This window comes from Ambystoma mexicanum, chromosome 5q (genome assembly GCF_040938575.1).
Source record: "Ambystoma mexicanum isolate Mex_15411 chromosome 5q, UKY_AmexF1_1, whole genome shotgun sequence".
In the NCBI taxonomy this organism is placed as follows: domain Eukaryota; kingdom Metazoa; phylum Chordata; class Amphibia; order Caudata; family Ambystomatidae; genus Ambystoma; species Ambystoma mexicanum.
In genome coordinates this window covers 516,826,450-516,849,364 of record NC_090933.1, presented here as the reverse complement: position 1 = coordinate 516,849,364, position 22,915 = coordinate 516,826,450, and the positions used below count along the sequence as shown (strand labels likewise).

Sequence of the window (22,915 nt, the reverse complement as noted above, 5' to 3'; positions counted from 1 at the left end):
GACTCCATGGAATGGGGGGTTACATCGTCACCCAGCACTCGCAATCCAGTGGACATTCCACCGTACTGAGTGGCGGTAACAGTAATACAGTTTGCAGGTACTCTGGCGGATTTACCGACAGGATACCGGCAAACTTACAATGAGCTCCATCTGTCCTGCCTTTTTATGCTGCTGATGCAAAGATCTTATTTAATTTGTCTTCCTTTTCCGATTCTCTTCATTCCTCGCTCTCTCTCTCTCGGCTTGTCTTCTAGCTTTCTAATCCTGGATGTCTTCACACAGAGTCCCTTTTATCTGATGTTTTTTCGTCTGACTCTGTCCCTTCCCCTCTACCTCTTCAATACTCTCCCCTACACTCCATCTTCCTCTATCAACTTCAGAGCAAAATCTTGGGGTACATTTTGATCCTTCTCTTTCTTTTTCTACACATAGCCTAAACTGCAAGGGCAGCTTGTTTCTTGTTTCAGTAGTTAAACTGATCTAGTGAAAAGTCAAGAGACTTAAAAAGTAGTTTGGAGAAAACTGTACCACAAAAGTACTTGTAGCAGTGTTAGTAGTTTCATTAGTCCTGGCAGGTGAGTATACCAGGACAATGGACTTTGTAGTGAGTGGTAGAGGTGGAAGTCATTAAAGTACTTTGGTGTGGCTAAAAGCGTTGAAGACGTGGCAAGATCACTAAAATATATTATGAAGTGTTGTGGAATCATCCTAACAAATGATTACTGCTGATGCAAATATATTGTGAACTGTGGTGGAACTATCCTGACAAAGACATTGTTGTTGATGCAGACGAACTGTGGAAGTATACTTATTTTTTTTTTTTAGAAGTTATGTTGAACTCTCTGCCACAGAACATTTTTCAACTGTTGGTCAAGTCCAAGTGAGAGATTTGTTGGAGCAAGAATAACTTTATTAAAACTTATTTACAAGACAGAAGTTTTCTATTTTGAACTGTTGATTGAAAATCCTGTTTGAATCTGGGGAGGTGGAACTAACTGGGATTACAAGGAGAAACCATTATCAGGTTATGCACCCAAGTTATTTCTGTTATATTTATAGTGCCACCTTGTTAAGTTTGTAGTATGTACAAGTGTGAGGGGTAGATTCCTTTTGTTAGAGGGTTTCCTTTAGTTTATTTTGATAGGCAGGGAAATCCTCATGAGGGTAGGGACAGTGAGACGTTTGCCAAACCCCTTTGAGTTAATATCTCTACATCGTATGAAAAACCCTTACAAAGTTGTCTGCCTCACATTTCTGACCCCTCCCATTATATTGTAGTTGTTCATTTTGGATATTATAATGGACCATACATTTTGTGTGCAGTACTTTGGCAAACGTGCTATAAATTACAATGAATACCATACAGTTTCCAATAAGTTTGGAAAGTTTGACCCAAAAGGTAAAATCTAATCACAATTTCTAGATCTCAACCTTGAATATTTATAAGATAGATTTAGATGAAAAATGGAGAGGATGTGCATATTTGTGTGGAATTCTTAATCTTAAAACCCAAATGGATTTGGCTATTTAGCAAGTCCATGAGTACCAAGTACCAGGAGTATCTCCACGCAAAGTTTATTCATTACACTCCTTCCCGTTCGCTGCACTCTCAGTCTGCGTGTCTTCTTATTGCCCCTGCTATCGTCTGTCACGTATGGGAGGCCCTGCCTTTTCGGTGGCGGCTGCTAGAGCTTGGAACAAGCTGCCTATTGCTCTCTGTGCAACTGAAGACCACCTCACTTTCCGCCGGTTGCTGAAAACCACTCTGTTTTAGGCCGTTTCTCTCTTTTGGTGTTGTCAGCCGCTCTGGACCTTGATTCCTCTTCAGTAGCTAGCGCCAAGATGCCTTTGGGTGTACGTGCGCTTTACCAAGTTTATATAACATAACATAACATGAGCCCACGCTTCCAAATACACACGCTATGCAAATGGATGTCGAGAAAGCCCGGCACACCGTTAGCAGACAGAAGGACAAGAGACAGGTCAACGCGAGGAACGATGAAAAGAATGCCAGCGCACTTCATTTTGCTATTCTACAAACAATGAAAAACTATCCCGTCTCTCGGCAACATGTAGGTTATGCAAGTTCTTAATTCTGCTGTACTCTCATAACCGGCGTGCACATATGCAGTGCCGCCAGCCCCCAATGGCCGTAGATAGAGCTGCCAAGGAGCATGATGGAGCACCACAATTATGTGTAATCAAAGTAGTGTCAGCTAGATTAGCCCACACGCGCACACCTGCTTTGTTTACCACGGGTTTATTATGCCTATAAATATGAAAGCAAGAGGGGCCCATTGTCTGCACCACAGGGTGGGAAGCAGAAACATCTAAATATGCAAACGCCATTTTCAATACAGCCCTGGGTGTCCACGCTATGATGGCCGTCTTGCAAATTATTTCAAATTGAATCCACATGAACATCAGAAATGAAAAACACTTCCACGGTCCATCTTTCTCCCTCATTTTAAGGGATGGTGCACGAATTTGTCTAAGTCTAAATGGGGAGTACACTTTTTGCAATACTTTCAAGTGCTTCCGTGTGAGTGTCTAACCAAGGTTCTGGGGCAAGATGGGCGCCTCCCTCGTTTGAAGCCTTGAGAGATGGGGGAAACATTGGAGGGAAAAAAATGAAGTTCAAGTGCTCCTTAAGTGCTGCACTGCTCAGAAATGGATCACTAATCAACCTCAGCACTTTCCATCAACAGCACCATAGCCGCTTCCTCTGGCCTGCACTCAGATCAGCAGGCATGAGAGGAACATTTTCTGGCTCCACTGCGGCCCAACCCACACCCAGGATTTCTTCTAGGACCTTCCATCAGTGCCGCAACATGTCTATTGACCTGGGTCGTGGCAGGTTCTGCAGAAGAAAAATCCAGTGGGCTAATTTATAACATGGCAAAGTGCCCCAAGCATCAACAGGCCCGCAGTAAAGAACAAATGACGTTGTGCGCTGGCAGCTTATGCCACCACAACATCCTAACACATTGATAATTTAATGATTACCCAGGCACCCCCTCGGACGATATTAATCGGCACACACACACATGCACTTTTTATCAAATGTGTTTTTATTTTTACGTCATGTATTTTGTATTTTATTTTTATCTTGCAATGTTGTTTATGGAAAATTTGTTTCCGAATAAACGTATTGATGGATTGATTGACATCATAACACAACAAAGTGTGGTCTTTCGTAAATGAAAATAAAAAGATAAGCAGCACATGGTCTTATTTTTGTATGTGCACCCTCAGAGAAGAGTAACTCCTGTGGGTCCAACGGTACAAAATAGAAATTGCTGAGGAAAAGGCAGTGGCGTATGAACAACCGAGGGGAACAGCACGAGGGAGAGTGTAAGGCTTGCGGGAGAAAAGGAGAACGCATCTGAAGTATTGAAAGTCTGCACTGTGTTATACATTTGAAGGACTACAGATACCACCGTTGTCAGCACTTGGTCGATTAAAAGGCACCAAATATTTCCTTTTTCGTTTTCATTGAACACATTTATAGAACATCACATCAGCCCTTTCCCGAACCCCCACCCTGCCCAGCACCAGCTACAGCTGCACTGTCCCAATTAATAGGGGGCAGACGATATGTAATTCAGACGCTCGCAAACGCCGCATCAGAAAAGGCACCACTAATTACATTGAAAACCCGAAAGCTTAAATACGAGCATTACTCAGAATATTTCCACAACACAACTTCGTCCTTTAAGTATATCCAGTGTACACAATCTATAACATGGTGGAACAACCTTATAATACATTGGAAAATGCTAATAGTCACAATCTGATATGCCCGGCCTAAGCTTTTCGCTCAAAGGTGCCACTGTATTTGCTAGCCTCTCATGGCACAATACAATGCAACTTTGTTCTACAGTGTATGCTTCAGGTGGGGTGGAAAAAGGTGTAAGTTCTCCTGCACTCCCTCTGGTGGCCACCACTACACACACTCACACTCTACTGCCCCCTGCTCACTATGCTGATTTCAATCCTCCTCACTGTTCTTCCCTCCCCCGCTCTCTCTCTCCCCCCCATGTCCCCTCACTCCCCCAACTCGCATCCCTCTACTCCAACAGTAAGCCCCCCCCCATGCACTGGCTGATACTCCCTTGCCCGTACCCACCAACTCCAATCTCATCCACAGGAGCAGACTCCCCTACTGCCACACACTACACATGCAGCTACCTGCTCAACTACCCCTCCCCACACACTAAACCTCCCCCTGGGCTTCTGCAATGCCCAATCTCTCTGCAAAAAACGACCTTCTCATTAATCACTGACTCCCAGCACCACAGAATCTTGGCGATGGACATCACCGAAACTGAGAAGCCTGCTTCCCTCCCTAACCTCATCTCATCTCATCTCATCTCTCCAAAAACCCATGTTGGTGATGGTCCCATGACCACTGAGAACACACCACCAACCATAGTTCCTCCCTCAGATCTCACTTCCTTGTCCTTCAAGCACATCTACATACTCACGCCTTGGCCCACTTCCTCATTAGTATTATAATATTTTTTTGTATTTAACCGAATTATCAGCTTTTTACAAAATGAAAACATATAGAATTTAAACAAAATTTAGTCACTACAATAATACGATCACGTTACATCTCACAATTTCTTTCCATGTTTAAAAGAAAAAAGAAAAGAAGAGAGGGTTTTGATTCCACCAAAGTTTAAATATGCACACAACCAACAGCTAAACAATGTCCTCTAGAGCAGACAAGCAGACTTCAGCAGATTTAGGACCCCCAGGGTTAGTTTGTTGTTCTGACCAGAGGCACCTCTTTCCCAGAATGCAGGTGTAGCAAGCCAATCTTCACTACACACGAATTGAGAAAGATGTCTAACTCTCATTTCTTCCGTGCAACACAATCAGTTACAATATGTCAGAGTTTCTACCGTCCCTGTACCACACTCAGAGCAAAGACCATCCTCTGTGCCTAAGTTATCTCCGACGGCCCTCACCTCGCCGGCCAGAATGACAGTGAGACGGAACCTGAGAAAATTGGATCTCTCCCCAGGGTCTGGAAATTTGATTAGGTAGCCCGGAAAAGTGCCCCTAGATTTATCAAGAAACGAAAGTGGCTTAGCCAGCTTCAAGATACGGACACTGTCAATTGTTTTAATCCAAACTCGGTCCAGGAGTGCTTTTTTCACACCATCCGGGTTCCCCACCAAATCCTCAGGGTTTTTATCCAAATACCCTAAGCAGTTCATTACAATCTCCTTCATTCACATTGATTCGGGAGACTTTCCCTGACTTATATGGACTGCCAAGTCTTCATACAAGGAGCCCTTCTTTGGTGCCAAAATAGAGCGATACAATACAATAGGGCTGCCAGGGATGACGGGCCTAGTTCCTATCTCATACTAGAAACCGGGAGAGACTGTGGTAAATGTAACACCTTCTTCCATATTCCCCCCTCCAGTCCCTCCCAGTTAACTTCCCAAGCCTGGAAGTTCGACTCCAGTCTATAGAGCACTTTAGGAATCACCTCCCCCTTGTAATATCGTATTAAAAAGGGACCAGAGAAAATGTACAGTACTTTGACAGAAGCTTTTGCATTTAACAAATCAGCTGATCTAGCACCGTTTCAAGGCGTGCTGTTACTTTCAAGACTGAAGGATTGGCAAACAGGATCAGACCCAGATATTTGATCTCACACTTCACCGGAATGGCAAAGCCGTTTAACCTCCATTTATAGTTGGGGATGTTTTTACTTGAGTTTGAGAAACATACAACAGTTGTCTTAGAGAGGTAGATTATTAGATAATTGGTTGCTTAATATCGCTCAAACCCAGTAATAAGATGTTGGAGGCCTATTGGAGTCTAGTCTACAAGGACCACTTCATCCGCGTATGCTAAACAGCTCAAAGGTTGGTTGCCCATCCTAGGGGCAGCAAGAGCACATAGGATTAAAGCCTTGCCCAGGTCTGAAATGTAAAAGTTAAATACGCAGGGAGCTAAAATGCATCCCTGCCTAACACTTCTACCAGTCAAAATCAGGCCGGAGAGGTTACCATTAGCATCCAGTCTCACCTGAATCTTTGTGTCCATATGGAGGTGCCTGATGATAGCCAAAAGCCCAGGTGGAATACGCCATGCGTCTAACTTGGCCCACAGGCTGTTTGTTAATTGTATCAAAAGCCAGGGACAGGTCGATCCAGATTCCATAGAAGACCGGCCCGTCCCTAGACCAAGATTAGCCTATTAAAGTGTGTATTAATAGCCTGTTTAGTGAGGTAGAAAGGCCTCTACTGAACCCAGTCTGATGTTTCTGGAGGATTCCATATCCCTCCGTCCAAGCTTCCAATTCTACTAAGATTAAAAAAGCAAAGATCTTGCTGTCAGCATCAAGAAGAGCGATCGGGCGGTAGTTAACTGCTAGCACCCGATCGAACCCCTTGAAGATTGGAATATTGACCCCTGAACTCCACGAGGGAGGAATTTCCTCAGACTGTATGATATTCTCAAAAAGGTTATACAATATGACTGACCAGGCTGGAGCATTTGATTTCAAGATCGAATCAGAAAGGCCATTCGGCCCAGGGGCTCTTGAGGACGAGGCCCTTAGTATCAGGTCTTCAATGCGTTCCCTCATAATGGTCAGGTTCCACTAAACCACAATTGGACAGGACACACTTTCCTCGGGCAGTGAACCATACAGTTCTCAAAGTGAGAATGCCACACTTCCTCTGAAACCGCGTTACCATGGAGCCCCAGCTGTGATTTCTTACCATAATTGACGATCTCCCAGAAATTCTTAGAATTGTTTTTAGACCGAGCACTTAACTTTGACTCCCATCCCTTTGTAATCTCAGAGCCCATTGGGCTTTAGACCAGTTTTTATAATTGTATAGCAGGGATTTACCTTTGCCAGCTATGGCCTGCAGAAATCCTCGGCAGTATTTAAGTAATCAAATTGCTCTTCCAAGTTCTTTTTTTTTCTTCTGATGAGTCGTTTCGTCAAATTCATGTTGATGACGAACCTCAGCATTTATAGTCATCAACCAGGGGGCTTCCAGACCCCAAATAAGGTCAGTATAGTCAAAAGGGTTACAGGCCCTAAATAAGTCACCTGCATCCGTTTGACCCAGAGAACGGTCAAGTTTTAAATTTAAAGATATTCCATCCCTTTGGAATTTTACCACACTATTTCAACCCTGATTCACTTCCCAAGTATCTTATACGATTCCGGACCAACCTAGTTCCCAGACTAAGACTAGCTGTCAGTATGTTATGGTCACTTCTGTCCGTCTCAATAATTTTGAATTCATCACAGCTGTCCAACAGGGCTTTTGACAAGAACAAATAATCGATCACTGAGCTGTTACGACCATTAGACCATGTTGAACTCAAAGCTTTCTCACCCCTATGCATCCGTTCACTATGTACAAATTCCATTCAATCAAAAACTCCACCCACTTTTCACCATTCAACAGTGAGTTCATGTTTACATAACCATTAATCTTAGCTGGAAGGCAAGAAGAATTTAGATCCCCACCCAATATTATTTCAGTGGACAGCCCCTCTTTCATTGCCAGAGAGAGGAGAGAAGATGAGTCAGCAAAAAAAAAATCAGACAGAGTTGAAATTGCGGGTTTCCAGTAGATGTTGATCACAATCAGGGAAAGCTACTGCCCGCTCACCCTCATATGGACACGAGCAACGCAGATACCCCGATTTTCGACCTCAATTTCCACTACACTCACTACTATTGAATTCCTAATGGCTATTAGGAGACCGCCAAGACGGGCGTCCCACATTCCAATGTGTTGATTTCGGTTCAACAATAGTAAAGCCATCATAACCAGGTCTCCTGGAACAATACCAAATCAAATTCTTCAAATGTGTAATGTAGCATGGTAGTGTTCTTAAAGCTACTGGAACCCTGGAGCCGCTCCTCAATCAGTCCAGATCGCTGAAACAATTCAGCCAAGATAGAGTGAAGAGTAGCGAGGATATTATCCTTCTTAGGTCCGGTCAGACCACCCGCAGTAGACCCCAACAACACCACCAGCTCCATCTTTGAGGATTCATTGTTGATCTTAATATTTAATGAGAGGGAATTCGAGATCACAAGGCCCTCCTTCTCCAGATCGTGTGCCGCTGCCCATATTGCTTCAACTCCCAAACGGGATTTCAGATCCAGTTCTAGATTCATTCGGAAAGCACACGTAGTCTAGGTCATACGTTGAAAAAAGACAGAGCAATGGCATTTTTTTTGTAATAGCCAGGATGGAACTCCTCTTCAAAGCCCACCCAATCTGTCTAGATGTTTTGCATTCCAGCCATATTTTAGAAATTCCAAAAGGAAGCAGTGCACTTTCGTTGGCTCAAGGAACTGGCACATCCCCCCGCCACAGATACTGCTGCTGTTGCGGATGGTAATATGGTGGCAGCGTTTGGCATCAAGGCCAGGGCTGGGCCCGGAACTATGGATCCCGTGGTTGAATTTGTTCCCCTGCAAAAGATTGGAGCCAATTTAATTATCTTTTTTGGAATATCAGGATTTGGTGCCAACACAGCCGAAGCAGGGACATAAGGTTTGTCTGTTTGTGATGCAAAATCCACATGAACAACTTCAGATGGAATTTCATACAAGTTAGTTCCTTGATTAAGCTCCGACCCTTTCCTCAAATCTGGCTTCCCCTTTCTTTTTTGAGCCTTCATCAGAACTGGTTGCTTCGGGACATCCAATGCTTCAGGGGTTTCAGTAAACTTGTCCATGAGATTAAAGAATTGACGATTCCCAGCTCTCCTAGCTTTTTTCAATTTTTGATTCTTAGATTTCTTCTGCTCGGGCCGTTGAGCTACTTTTCCCTTTATTGCTTTCCTGTTCGATTTATTTTGTTAAGCCTCATCTAAGATAATTTTTATTACGGGTGTTGAGGATTGAGCTGAGAGCTGGTTCTCATTAAGAACACTCTTGTTTAGAACCCGGTTCCAAAGGATCTGTTTCAGGTAGAATCTGTGCGAGCCTGATGAATTCCTCCATTGTAGAAAGAGAAAGCGGGGAGTCATCCAACCCATTTAGATGTGATTCTGGCAGGGAAGCAGATTCTGTAGGTTTCAGGCTAATTAGTTCCCGTAATTTGGACGTTCAGGGATTCTACCTTTTCCTGAAGAGCGGCAAGGGTTGAAGACTGCATGGAAGCCTCTCTATTAATTATAGCAAAATTCTATTCAAATACCGTGTTGACTGCTGACTTTAATCCAACCATGGAGGATCCACATCACCCACTTCTTTCGTAAGTTCCATGAGTGTGCCTGATTGCACGTGAACTTCTTTTAATAGCTCAAAAACCTCTACCATGGAGGTTAGTACAAAGTTGAGTGCCACTATCACCAATTGAGGAGGCACAGTAGGGTCCGAAGTGCTGAAGAGTCTTCCATGATTTCAGAAGGTGTATCCACCGTGCGGTCCCTTGGAGGTTTCGGTACCAAAGGGTCTCGCTCAGTCAAATCGATTGATAGACAAGGTAGGCTCAATTGCGGTACTTCACTTAAGTCCAAAGAGGCAATTCCCAGGATCCTGTTCACATCCTGATGTGAAGGTAAAGTGTCTAGAGACTTCCATACTGTTGAGGTGATTGTAGCAGGTCCCTCTAGAGCTTTGTTGTTTAAATACAGGGTTTGGAGCCCTTCAAGCGGGACTTCTTTGACTACCAAGCGCTTTTTCCTCAGGGGTAAACAATCATTTATCTTTCTTTTAATGGATGTAGAGGACAAAGTATAATCCAAACAGCTTCCACATTGACACGTGTCTCCCTGCTCCAACAAAAACAAGCTATGGGGACTTGTTGTCTGAGGACTACCAGCTAATATTTGGGGAATTCCTGGAGTATGCAGCAGGTCAGCTGCCAACATAGTGCCTCTAGATTTGTCATGGTACATTTCTATAACCAGTCTATCATCCCTATAGACACTGCTTCTCAGATTATACATGGGTCACAACTGAATGTACCCAACATCAAAGTATGTATCGCACTTTCCAAATATACTCAAAAGTCCAGGTTGATACAACAAATTAGATTAGGTTAACTTTTCTCCAGATCTAGTTATTATTCATCTGAAAAACTAGTAGATACTGGGAATCCTGTATCCAGAAACGCGTAGTCAGAGTAGATGATTGATTCAACTTTAGAGCCACACAAGAGCATTCATCATGAAAAAAGGAAAAGCTTAAAATGGAAAAATAAAAATTGTCAGAGATGTTCCTTGTGATCATGCAGTGCCAGCACAAAATTATGTTCCCGAAGAGGCATTGTTTCTGGCCAATATACTCCTCGTTGAATTTGCTGAAACTAAGAACGCAGGCATGGCAGGTTGAAAACAGCAGTGGCTCAAAGGCAGCAAGTGCCAACAGTCACCACAGCGTCTAGGTTAAATCAAGAAACGGCTGCCTCGCCCAACATCAACAAAGCGAACAGTAAACAGTTAACGACTGGCAAATGGGGAAGAAATGGGCGACATGTGGAGCGAAAAACTTACTGCCTAATGGTGAGCCTCCAATGCCGAACACAGCAGAACACTTCTGCCACACTTCGCTATGCTTCTCATGTTTTTAAGTCCTTCCCTCTTAAAGGTGCAGCACATTAACAGCACCAACCAGCAAAAGTGAAAATGAAGGGAGGCACTCGACTCCAACACATCTTTTTTCCAGCAGTACACACAGCAGAACACTTCTGCCATACTTCGCTACGCTTCGTGTAGCTCATATGTTTTAAAGTCCTCGTATGTTTTTACTTCCTCATTATTCCCTTCTGCCACCCACCTGGCACTCCGACCTCGTCTACTCTGATCTGGATCTGTTACTTGAATTGCTCCCAGCTAATGGCCCTGATGTTATTATGCGGGACCTGAACCTCTCCAATAACACCCAGGCCCATCAGCTGCTATTTGATCCACTCTCTGCCTACACAATCTCCCCCCCCCATACCCAAGGTACCTCTTTGGATCACAAATGACTATCTTCGACAATGGACTCCTCTCCTCTCATTAGAGACCCTTTTCCACTCTCTCGTGCACTTCATCACCTCCCCTCTACCTCCTGACTCGCTTATCAGTAAACACAAACTCAGGCCCAGCTCCATGGTCCACTTTCTCGTTCAGATCAGTCTCCCTTCAAAGCTCTCCCTCCTCCACTGGCTCACTCAATTCAGCTTACTTTTGTCAAATTCAGCTTTGCCTTGTTTGCCTCTTTATCACTTACAATCCTGCCACTCATTCACCTCTGTGCACTCAACCATGGATTTCCCCCGAGTCCTCAAACTGCACTTCTGCCAACACACACATGTATAAAAAATAAAAGACAACATAAATCTACATCGAACATTGAAGTAGAAGACCACAAATGAATTGTGGTCAATGTAATTACTGCAGACGGTTAAATGCTATTACACTACTCAGTCTCCCCTCTTGCCACAATTGCTCCATGACCCTTCAGGCCATACTGGCTTCCTAAGAAAGGCTCCATATCTCCACCCTCCCCGCTGGCTGAACTGGATTTATCTAAAATGACCTTAATATGCGACACCCTGACCACACTTCTGACTCTCCCACCATTACCTTCCTTCCTACTTCCATCTCCCCTAACTCTCCAACTATCGCTTTGCAACCCCATCTTTCTCTCCAACTGATCCATTTGTAACCCAAACTCTCAAGGAACTTGCCTAGGGGCATTCCCCAATCAGTGCTGTCCTCACTCCTTGACCCTTTATACCTCCACCCTTCCTCACAAACTAATTTCCTCCTTTGGCTTCAACTACCACTTGCACACTTATAATACTCAGATCATCTTCTGTTCCAAAGTGAGCATGGGCCAGGAACTGTTTAGATACAAACATTGGTTTCACAACCCCTTTTATTTTGGTATTTATCTAGAAAGGGCACCATTGGGGTTACACTCTGTAAATATAAAGGAATCAATTCACCCCTCTCTAGATCTTCAGCTCTCCTATATCCCTGTTAAGTCTTCACCACATCTCTCCTGGGAAGACGGGGTCAGTGTGGCGGTGTGCCCCAGATTTAGGCCTCACGGCGCATAATGAAAAGACACCCAGAGCAGAAAAAAGTCTGGGCACACTCCTACCAAAGCTGACCACTGTGGACCACTTATAGGCATGCACATGTTGTGGAAAATATACAAAACAATCGGAATTGCACAGTCTTCTTCAATCTCAGCAAAATGTCTCGCAAAAATAAGGCATCATTCAGTCTCAAAAATGTCAAATGCCCATAATCTTCTGGTCTGTGTCTTTCATCTTCCCCTAAATTTTTCCTCAGCTGTTAGACTTGGCAGATGGGCTCAGCTTAGGAGGTGCGTGTGGGCCGATTTTCCAATAGTACCCAAACCTCTGCCATATAGGCGATCACCATGTACAATTTACAGGGTGTTCCCTTGGTTCCTGAGCACCCAAAGACATGTACTCATCTCCCACTAGCTCCGCACTCCTTTCCTCCTCATCACCACACTCCACACTCATTTTTAAGGAGCCTTTCCCTAATTCCTTCTGGGTTACTTTAGGTTTGTGAACTCTTGATGGACCACTTCAGCACTTCGTCACATGCTTGTTCCTCCTCCCCTCCAAGTTACACACCCCATGCACTTAGGGTGTGTCTGTCCCTTCCTCACCCTCTTGAATCCTTGTACCACCTACTTATTACTTCTCCCCACTGCCTCCTCAGCTTTTCCCTCCCCCGCCTCTGAACTCTTACCTTTGCCGCAGAACCTCTCCCCACATCATCCACCTCACTCTACTCCCGACACCTTTGTCCATTCTTGCCACTTACTTCCAATCTCTTCTCACCACCTCCTTCCTAACTCTTCCTCCAGACTCCTGACAACCTCTCAGATCGGATTTGCTGCTTCTTCCAAACATTCATTTCATCCACACAACCACACCAAACAGTTTTCGTCTGCCCCTCCTATACTGCAGTGTGGCCAATAATTGTAACACTAATGTGGGTATGTCTTTCTCCTGGGTGGGTTCAATTGGAGCCACTTTAAATCTATTCATCACATTTGGAATCACTCAATTGCCAGCTGGATTTAATTGGGCGGGACCCTGCACTACGCAGCCACAGAACATAAATGTTTAATTATTGAGCCTGCCATTTCGAATCTAGGTTTCCCAGAGAAGTAGGGCATGCAGTGATAGGCTAGTGTGCCGCTTCCTTGTTGATGTGGCATCTCTTTGCGTTCACTTTCTGGATCTGCCAGTAGCTGTGAAGTATCTGGGTGGGCAGGAGGATTCTTTCGCTCACACTTAGAGTAACATATTGGTGTCCATTCGGGTTGGGCTAGCAGGTGTCTGCATGCTTTTCCTGTGTTCATTTTATGGGGGGATCAATTTCGATAAAAACAAATCTTGTACATGTTGGAATCCCAACTGTGAGTCTCTTAAAGAGAAAGGATCCCTAATCGATGCCCCAGTACTATTACTGTCCGCACTAGCTTCACCGTCCCTTAAAGGAATAGGCCCCTCCTGGAGAGCCCATGTGCCAAGCCTTTGATCTAGGACCATGGAATATTGAGGGTAGCCAGGACATCCTCCCCACACCACCCTCAGGCACAGTAATCAGAAGTTTATGGTGCCAGCTGGTACCCTTGGAAACCCTCCTGATCTACTGTTCCGGTCAGGCAAAAGGCTTCACCACACTACCTAACCTCATCTGTCACTGGATGGTTTCATGCTGCCTCACGTTCAACTCTTCCAAGACATAAATCATCTATTTCTCAATGCCAACCACCACTAACCCTTCTGCCATCTCTTTCTCTCATGACCACCTCAGCCGTTGGGTTTGTTGACAGCAACCTAAATTCTTCCAGTTCATCATGGCCACTGCCACCGCACGCAGGCTCAACCTCCTAAACATCTGAAAAATATGCAGACACCCCACTCGACTAAAACCCTAATCTCCAACTTTAGTGATCAGCAAACTGAACTACTGTGCAAGCCTACTTCTTGCTCTCTAACTTTTCTCCTGCCAACAAAGTTTTTAACTATGAGAGACACACCCTCTTCTAACTTATCAAGTGCTCTACCACCTCTACCCTCTGTCACTGTGCAGGATGGTTCTCCACACAAAATTCCTTTCTCGACATTCCAGCTCATTGTTGCCTCCAACCCACTGCCTCGCTGACTGCATCTCACTGTACTTTCCTGCTCGGACTCCGCTCCTCATCTCTCTGCAACCCATCTGTAGTTGCCCTCTGCGTCACTCCTTCTGCTTTCACTCCTTTTCTCTACTTGTCCCCCTCCACTGGATTGCTCCTCCTGACCACGAGAGCCATTTCAACAGTTCAACTCTTCAATGAAAGGCTTAAACGCCGCCAACGACTGAAGGGGTACCTTTATAATTCAACCCTCCTACCCCAAATGACCACCCAATCATTCTCCCCTGCATTTAGACCACAGGATTATGCAATGTAAATTGTACTCGTGTATATAATGGACTCAGGCTTTTAATGTCAAATATGCTCGCGCTGTCTTCATCTCCTTGTTCCTATGTTTACCCCTTAACAATATGCTTTAACGGACCAAGTTAATGCAATTTCTGTAAAGGCACCCTATCCAGGGTCTGCTTGTCTGCTTCCGCTCTCTGTTCTTCCCTACTCCAAGTAAGTCATTTTTGTTAATAAATGAATTCTTTTTATTTTCTTTTTAAACAGGAGCTCAACAATGCATGCTTCTAGGAGGCGATAACTACAGCACCCACTGAAAACAAGGTACAGTGAGATAAAGTGACTTGCCCAACATCACTTATTTGAGGTCAAATGAGTAATCAGAGATTTGAGCCAAGGTGTAATGGATCATCAGTTTGCAAGTAGGCTGTGAATACTGATTGTTATTGAAGTGTTTAAGCAGTGCTTTAAGCAGCATACAAAAGGTGCATGGGAGGGCATAATGGTCTACTCGTTAGTCAGTACAGCCCAACACCACAGACATGTAGGTGGTGGTTGCAATTATAGCAGCTGGTGAACATAAGGCACCTTGGGATACAGGGATGGGCCAACTATCACATTATTTGCTCAAAAGGGGAAGCTGAGATTTGAGCCCAAGTTTTCCAGTTCACCACTTTGCAAGTCAGCAGTAAACAGCGGGCATACATATAGGCTTTTAGCTTTTATACTGAACTTCTTAGTAGTCACTGTTTGATGCACTCTGTTTTGCCACATAAGTGCACTGAGGCACAACAGAGAGGATTTGTACAGGATCACCAAAGTCTAGTGATGATGGAACCAGGTTTGGAACCATGTCTCCTAGCTCCAAATTCAATCGCCTCCAACATCATCTTCGCACAAAAATACATTGCCACAGCTGGTGCAGTTACACCCAACACCAACTTATTACAAATTAACAAGGGGGATCCTGGGAGACCCTCTGCCAGACATTAGTCCAGGTTTCAAGAGCCTTACCCAGATTCTTTAGCTCACTATCTTTCACAGAGGAGAAATATCCAAAACATATCAGTCGTTGGCCTGCCCCATTAGCCCACAATATCTTAAAATTGTCTGCTTCGATTATTGACAAAGACCTAGGGCTTACATAGTAAATGCCACAAATATTTTAAAAAATCGGATCAGCCATAGTAAAGGCCACAAAAGTATCACTTCTCTTGAGGTATACACAATAGGGTCAGGGAAACAGAACGGAATTAAAAATATACTCCAAAATGCAAAAAAGGATCTGCCACACCAAATATTCAAGAGGGTCACTGTACATGTGCAGTATGGTCAGAGAGACAAAACGAAAATCAAAATATACTGCGAAATGAAAAAATTGGGCAAAGCAAAAAGCATTTGTAGTCCCCAAGAAACCCACCACTCAGTCATAGGCACTAAGGGTGGATGGGCAAAACAGGAATGTTGGTTTTATTTGATGTTTAGAGTTGAATAATATCGTGCGCTTTAATGCTGGCATTTCCAACAATTGTACATTTTAGATTTGTATAGATTTTAAGACTTGCCCCACTGTATGCGTTTGTACGTACATATACTAGCTCTGTGAGCTGCAGAGAAATCTCTTGCACGTTGGGTTCTATCCTGTCCAGGGGCTAATTTTAGCTTTATTTCAATGTTTACTTTAAGAGGGGGAACGAGAGCTAGAGTTTTATTTAGGAGTATGGTTGATGTAAAACTACTGTTCGTATCAGGATTGTTACCCAATGCATTGATCGGGGCATCAGGGATCAATGGAAATACTGCTTGGTGGGTAGGAGTGATGGGTGAGGGAGCTTAATGGGGCTCTCTGGATACAAATTGTAAAATTAAGGTATTACTCCCCAAAAAAGAGTGTTAGAATATACAATGATACATTTGCTATTATGTGCAGACTTCCATTTTTACATTTTTATAGAAATCAAGAGGTCAAGTTATTCCGAAGGATTCCGCTCCTATTTGTGATGAATCCGAGGATGTCATCCCTTCTCCCCTAGAGGGAGACCCTTCCCATGGGGCCAGGGTGGTGCGCCCACCGTACTACAACAGTCCCCCTGGCGTGGTGCATCCAGGCAGGATCACATGGGGAAGAAGCCTCTTATGGGATTAGGAACAACTATCTTCAGAGAATGCGGTGTGCCTCAGCAGTAGTGCCCCTTAACCCCTCTCCAATGTACACTCCTCCCCTTGACAAAGTCAATATTTGTTATTGTCAGGTTAGTCATTCTAATATACCTGATGAAGTTCAAAACCTAGAAAACGTACAATCTCTTAGATATGACACTCTGAAATATACTGGGAAGAAGAAGATGGTCAGGAGTCCAAGGATTACTACTGGGAAACAGAATGAGCATTCTAGCGTCACAAGAACCGAGATGAAGAAGAGGATCAGGAGTCCAAGGATCATTGTCAAAAAGCAGAATGATCATTCTAGTTTTCCAATGAACGTGATTGGCCCAAAGCAACTCCCTTTCCTAATGCAGGATTTTAAATCTCAGACAGCTGAGATGTCAGAGAGAGATGACCCTCCAAGGAGGAAATTGGCATGTCGAGCCGCAGCCAGTGCGACAAGAGATAGCTGGAGGGAAGCTGACAACGGAGGACGAGGGGAACATGAGCAAGGTCCCAGAACCCAGGACTGCTTGTGTCATTGCTGCATGGATCCTCCGGGCCTCCAGAGCTCTGGTAAAGCGCCCAGCAGAGTGGACGCACCGCCGGGAAGAAGCAGACATCCGGGAAGTTGCTGCAGCCTGCAACGAAGCCCCGAACGTGACCGGATCCTCCAGAGATGCTGTCCCTGCTTGGGAAACGCCAGTACCTTGCAGTGGGAAGCAAACAGGTACACAGGTAACTCGAGTGGTACAGGAGGTCCAGGGGAGCAAAGGGGTGAAAGCAGAGGCTACAGAAAGGGGGCATGGGACCCTGAGAGTCGAATGCAAGTCTGGGACACGCACAGTGAAAATACAAAGTTAAAAGCCAATGCAAACTTTACGAGTCTGGGACTCGCACCCATGTGACAATCTGAAACCAAAATAAACTGAACATTGCAAGTCTGGTACCCGCACCCAAAGAGAGATGGCATATATTGGAAGTGTTGCTTGGCAGGAGAGTACACCAAGTAATTGTGAAGATTACGAATCTGGGACTCACACCCATAGCAGGATAGTCCATGAAAGGACGAAGGCTTGGCAAGAGTGTACACCAAGTCGATTTGAATGTTGCAAATCTGGGACGGCACCCAAAACAAGAGAAGAAAGCACAGTACAACCAATCCTACACATGGCATAGAGAACGTGACTAAGAAAAGTATAAAGGAGGATATTCTGCTGAACTGCCAATTGACATTTGTCGAAGCAAGTTCAGGCCTGAGAGCCCTTATAAAGAGAGAAACACTTAAGAAGGATCCTAAGGGAAAGGACCATGACCCTAATCATAGGAATCCTACAGTTGTTGAACATTACTTTTTTCACTTTTTGCCCAAGAGACTGGGAACGTTTCTGTTTGGAACCAGAAGGAAAATGTTTACTTTAGGTAGAGATCATCCCTGCATAGCTGGTTTATGTTACTAGTGATAAGGACAGAAGTAGGCTTTTGAGGCACAAAAGGGGCAGACATTTTAATTTGGACACTCTCACAGTTTCCTTAGTTTTCTTAGAAGCAGGGAAACCCCCTCTTAAGTTTAGGGATAGAAAGGCATTTTTCCAACCCTTTTCATATAATAAAGGTTTCTGATCACAAAGATGCCACCACTGTATTTGAGTTTTACTTCTGACCCCTCACATATGTCATTGCGAAACAAAGCCCACTGCCTGACCTAAACAAATAATGCTGTGGTTGCCAAAGGATCCAGTTGCCGGTACAACCTATGTATTTCAGGGATTGGGGTGGCTTGGGAATGATCCCTTGGCTAGCCACGCTATGCTACCAACAGGAGGCAGGGATTTATACTTGGAAGTGTCAAGGCCCACAGTCCCATTAAGGAAACCCATTATGAAGGCCGATTCCACAGCACTGGCAGTACCTGCATGCTTGGCTCCCCACACATGAATGCTGCAATCAAATCCAAAAATCACAGGTTCTAATGGAGAAATGTCAAGCAGTTAGTCATCTCACATGGTCTCCACACACATACACACAGGGCCTTTTAGGCTAAGGAAATCCATCCCTAGGGTGGGGCCAGAGTATGGCAAAATGTGAGAGGACAGCCTTGTATAGGGACTAACTAAGCCTGAGTCTCACATCAAATCTACCAGCCATCCCAGGGGCGGGTCCCATCACTCAACCTCTACACCCATTGCTTAGAGAAGCACACCAGAGATCCTTTTGGCCAGAAAGAGACTGGAAGTCAGGGACAAGGACTTAGAAAGGGATGATTATGTGGAAGAGGGCTGGGGGAGTCTGAAAGAGGAGCGCATTTGGATGTGGCATTTGAAGTGAAGAAAGAGATGGAGCAGGATACACCAGACCAGAGGAGAGATCCAGGAGGGTGGAGGAGAAAAGAGAAAAAAGACAGAGTGGGCTCAGAGTGAGAACAAGGAGGCAAGGAAGAGAGTCAACCAGAAGGCTTAGATGAGAGAGACCCAGGAGGCTGGCAAGCGAGAGAGTCCCCGCAGGAAGTTGAACTCTGCAAAGTTAGCTCTTTTTACAGAGTTGTCCAAGGATAAGGTGGGGAGAGAAGCTAAGGGGTAGTCTGTAAGAGAAGCTAGGTAGGAGGTGATGAGAAACCCCCACAGAGAAGGGTTGAAGAAGCCAGCCCTTAACATAAAGAGGGGGAATTCCAAACAAGAAGGTGGTGAGCAGTGAAGACACAACTGAAGAGAAGGGTGATCAACAAGGAGGGATGAAGCAGAGAATAACCAGGAGTAGGACGGAGGAGGAAAGGAAGAACATGGGGAGGAAAGGAGTAGAGGATCAGAAGGAGGACGTGGACACGGATTGACATTCTGATTGGATATTTATTAAATGATAAGAAAAAGGCCTAACTTTCCCTATAGCCATGTGAGTGTTCTCAGCCTATGTCAATAACTACGGTGCTCATCCATCGTGAGGAAGTCAAACACAAAAACTGATCATACCACTATTCTAACAGAAATAAGGTCAGGTTAAGGTCTCCCTTTTACCGATTCTCTTTTCTCTCAAGGTATTGTCCTTGGCTTCAAGCTTCTAACTAGTATGTTAATTACAAATAGTCTCTTGTCACACTTGTTATTCGTTATTTTTTTGATTTCTTATATTTTTATTACATTTGGTGGCTACATAGCAGTAAATATTGTACATACTGTGAAGGCATCATGAAGTACAACACAGACAACAGATTCAAGATCCAAAACAAAGTAATTTATTAACTCAAATGTCGGTATGGTAGAAGGCCTAACTTGCCCTATGTTAATGTGGAATTTCCCTACCGGATCGAAACTAGGGAAAAAAAGTTCAACTTAAAAGTCTGTCTGTGTCCAAATCCTACGCTTGCCCTCACAACTAAAGCTAAACAATGTGTAGGGATTTCAGCAATCAAAAGAAAATAGTGTTCAACAAATTTTCTGCGCTTCTTTCTAGCTCACAGTTCCCTTCAGCTCCCTCCCCAAATGTAAAACTGTTCCACAAAAAGTCTCAAAGTTACCTCTCTTAATTTCAATGGTATGCAGTTCTAAACAACCTTCCCCAAGTTTCAGGCAACACAATTCAAACACAAAAGGGTCTTGAGGCTCAGTGCTCAAGACAATCAAATGTACCTCCTCAAGTCTCAGGGTTCCCCTTGCCCAAGTCTTTCATCTCATTATCACAAACTGGTAGGCCTCTTGGCTATTTTCTTGGCCCATAAACTTTAATTCCGTTCTTCATGAGATAGGATTAAGTTCAATATATATTCAGGCCGTTTCAAGCTTTCAGTTAATTTGATATTTATTCACTGTGCCTTTCTTTTGCTCATTTGAAATGTTCTGTTAATTCAATCTTTCTTAAGTAAGTTTGAAGTTGCATTAAATTCAGAACTCAACATGTAATGGTTTTGCTTTAATTTTAAAGTTCCATTCACTTTAACATTTAGCATTCAGTAATTTTGCTTAATTCTAAAGTTCCCGTCACCTCGAGATTCAAGAAGTGTTAGTTTTGCTCAATGGTTAAGTATTTATTCAGTTCGGTATTCAATAGATGTTGCTTTGGCTTAAAGTTCAGTTTAACTCAGGCTGCTGTTTAATATCGGTTTGATCCACTTTAATTGAAATGCCCAGCATTCAGACTTTCTAAGTCGTTCGTCTTCAGATATGCGATCACTCTGATACAAAGTTTTGCTTACGCTGCAACATTCAACAATGGAATTGAGTTTAAACCGGAGACCTTCGAAAATGCTCTCTTTCGGAGACACGCAACCACTCTCATACAAAATATTCTGTTACAATTGCAATGTTCAATCATTCGCTCACCGGGTTTCTCATCGGGTAGAAACTCCCTTGTCTCTGTAATAGCTCTCCCAGCAGCGTGGAACAAACAAACTGCAGCCTCTGCTGCCAGGGATTCAAATCCTGCCCCTAGACACTCCTGTGGCAGCCTCTTGACACAGGAGAACGAGCACTTTGAACAAAAGGAAAAGGAGCACCCTCTCCACACAGCTCCCCTCTCTGCTGTCAGTCTGCTCCAGAGAGCCCCAGCTCCAAGGCCACGCTGTCTAAGACCACTTCTCCTCGCAGTCCCCAGTGCCTCGACGTGCTGCACACAATGGATCATTCCACAGCAGTTTCCTCTAGTGGCTCGCCGCTCTTCAAACAAGGTTCCCTGCGGCTCACACAGGCCTTCCTACTGCTCCTCTCTGTGCTGCTTTTTCCTCCTCCTTTTATACACCTGCAACCCTCTAACAGGTTGGAGGTGTTCCTTCTCAATTACACTTGCCTGACCATGATTAAGGGGACATGCCTGGCCTGCACAATCCATTGCAGGAATCTTCTTCGTCCCAGTACCAGAGTGGGGAATTGGTATAGTGTACATTACTCTCACTTGCCTCTTCCTCGTCTCAGTACTGTCAAGTGTCACAAGAGGGGAAATGAGGGGAGTTGATTTACAATAACCCTTAAAGGTCAGGGGATTGTTGTGTTGGCCATCAATAGGGAAAGTGGGATACCATGTCTCGCCTGAGGGCACCCCACTCCCGATCCTCAAGGGTCCTCCATCCAGGTGATCATCCCTCGCTTCTCCGCCCCCAGGGTCTGGATCCAAAAGTGATGGCCCTTCCCTGGCCACCTGTGCAGAGGATCGAAGGGGAGTAGGAGTGAGAATATCCTCAGGTTTCTCACATACCCTTCCCCAATATGGGTTGGACAGAGGTGCTTCTCATGGAAACTGGGAGAGGATTTGTATCTTATCCTACTCTTGGTCCTTTCAGGTTTCCAATGAGGAGCAGCAAGGTTGACGGTCCAAGAAATACTACATATCACTTAGGCTGGATTCTCTTCACTGGGATATTGGGTTAATTTCCAAGGAACTCATATTTTTTTCCTCACTAACTTACCTTTCAAACCTGGTAGGTTCCAGTTTTAGTTGGTGATGTTGCCCAACTATAGGAGTCTTAGATATTACTTTGGCCACTCCTGAACCCCATTGGTCAAATTGGGGCACATCACTTCCCTGGACTAACGGAGCTGGTAAGTTGTAAATCGCTGCTGCAGTCAGGTTTATTTTCCTTCCCAAAATGGCAATAGGGATTTGGGCTAATGGGTGTCTTTCTATACGGCCACGTGTAGAGATTACCCTCTCCTTTCCAATTTATTTCCATCCTTGAGGGAGTAGCCCTGTTCTTATGGCACTTTCTTTGCTTCCTGTATTAAATTCTGCCCAGACAATCTTTCCCTCTAAGGTTACAGGGATTTTATTCAGTCTTTTCTCTCCAGTATATAAACAGACATAGGGTTTTCTCTGGTTCCTACAGTCTCCTCCCTTTTTCCTAGATCTCTAAGCTTTTATTCCCTTGCAACATCTTATCCTGAGATTCAGTGTATAAGACATTATTATACGATGACCCAGTTCCTTCCTTCTTATATTTCTTTGAGCTTGACCGGATTCTCTGAGTGACAATGGACTGGGAAGATTAACTACGTTCAATGAACAACATCTCGCAACATGACAGAGCGGCAAATTGGTATAATGCTCATTACTCTCAGTTGCCGCTTCCTCGTCTCAATATTGTCAAGTGTCTCAAAAGGGGAAATGAGGGGAGTGGACTTAAAATAACCCATAAAAGGTCGGGGGATGGTTGGTCATTAAAACAGAATGGCGGATACCATGTCTCGCCTGTGGGTACCCCACTCTCAATCTTCAAGGACCCTCCACCCAGGTGATACTCTCTTTCTTCTACGCCCCCAGGGTCAGGATCCAAAAGCGATGGCCCTTCCCTGGCCACCTCCGCAGAGGATATAAGGGGAGTAGGAGTGAGAATACCCTTAGATTTCACACAGTACAGACTGACTA

General features: G+C 44.4%; 1 protein-coding gene across 20 annotated transcripts in view; it reads right to left on the bottom strand.

The window, feature by feature from the left end:
• Positions 1–22,915, bottom strand: part of DTNA (dystrobrevin alpha) — a 742,978-nt gene that overhangs the window by 402,483 nt on the left and 317,580 nt on the right. The window lies entirely within an intron of this gene.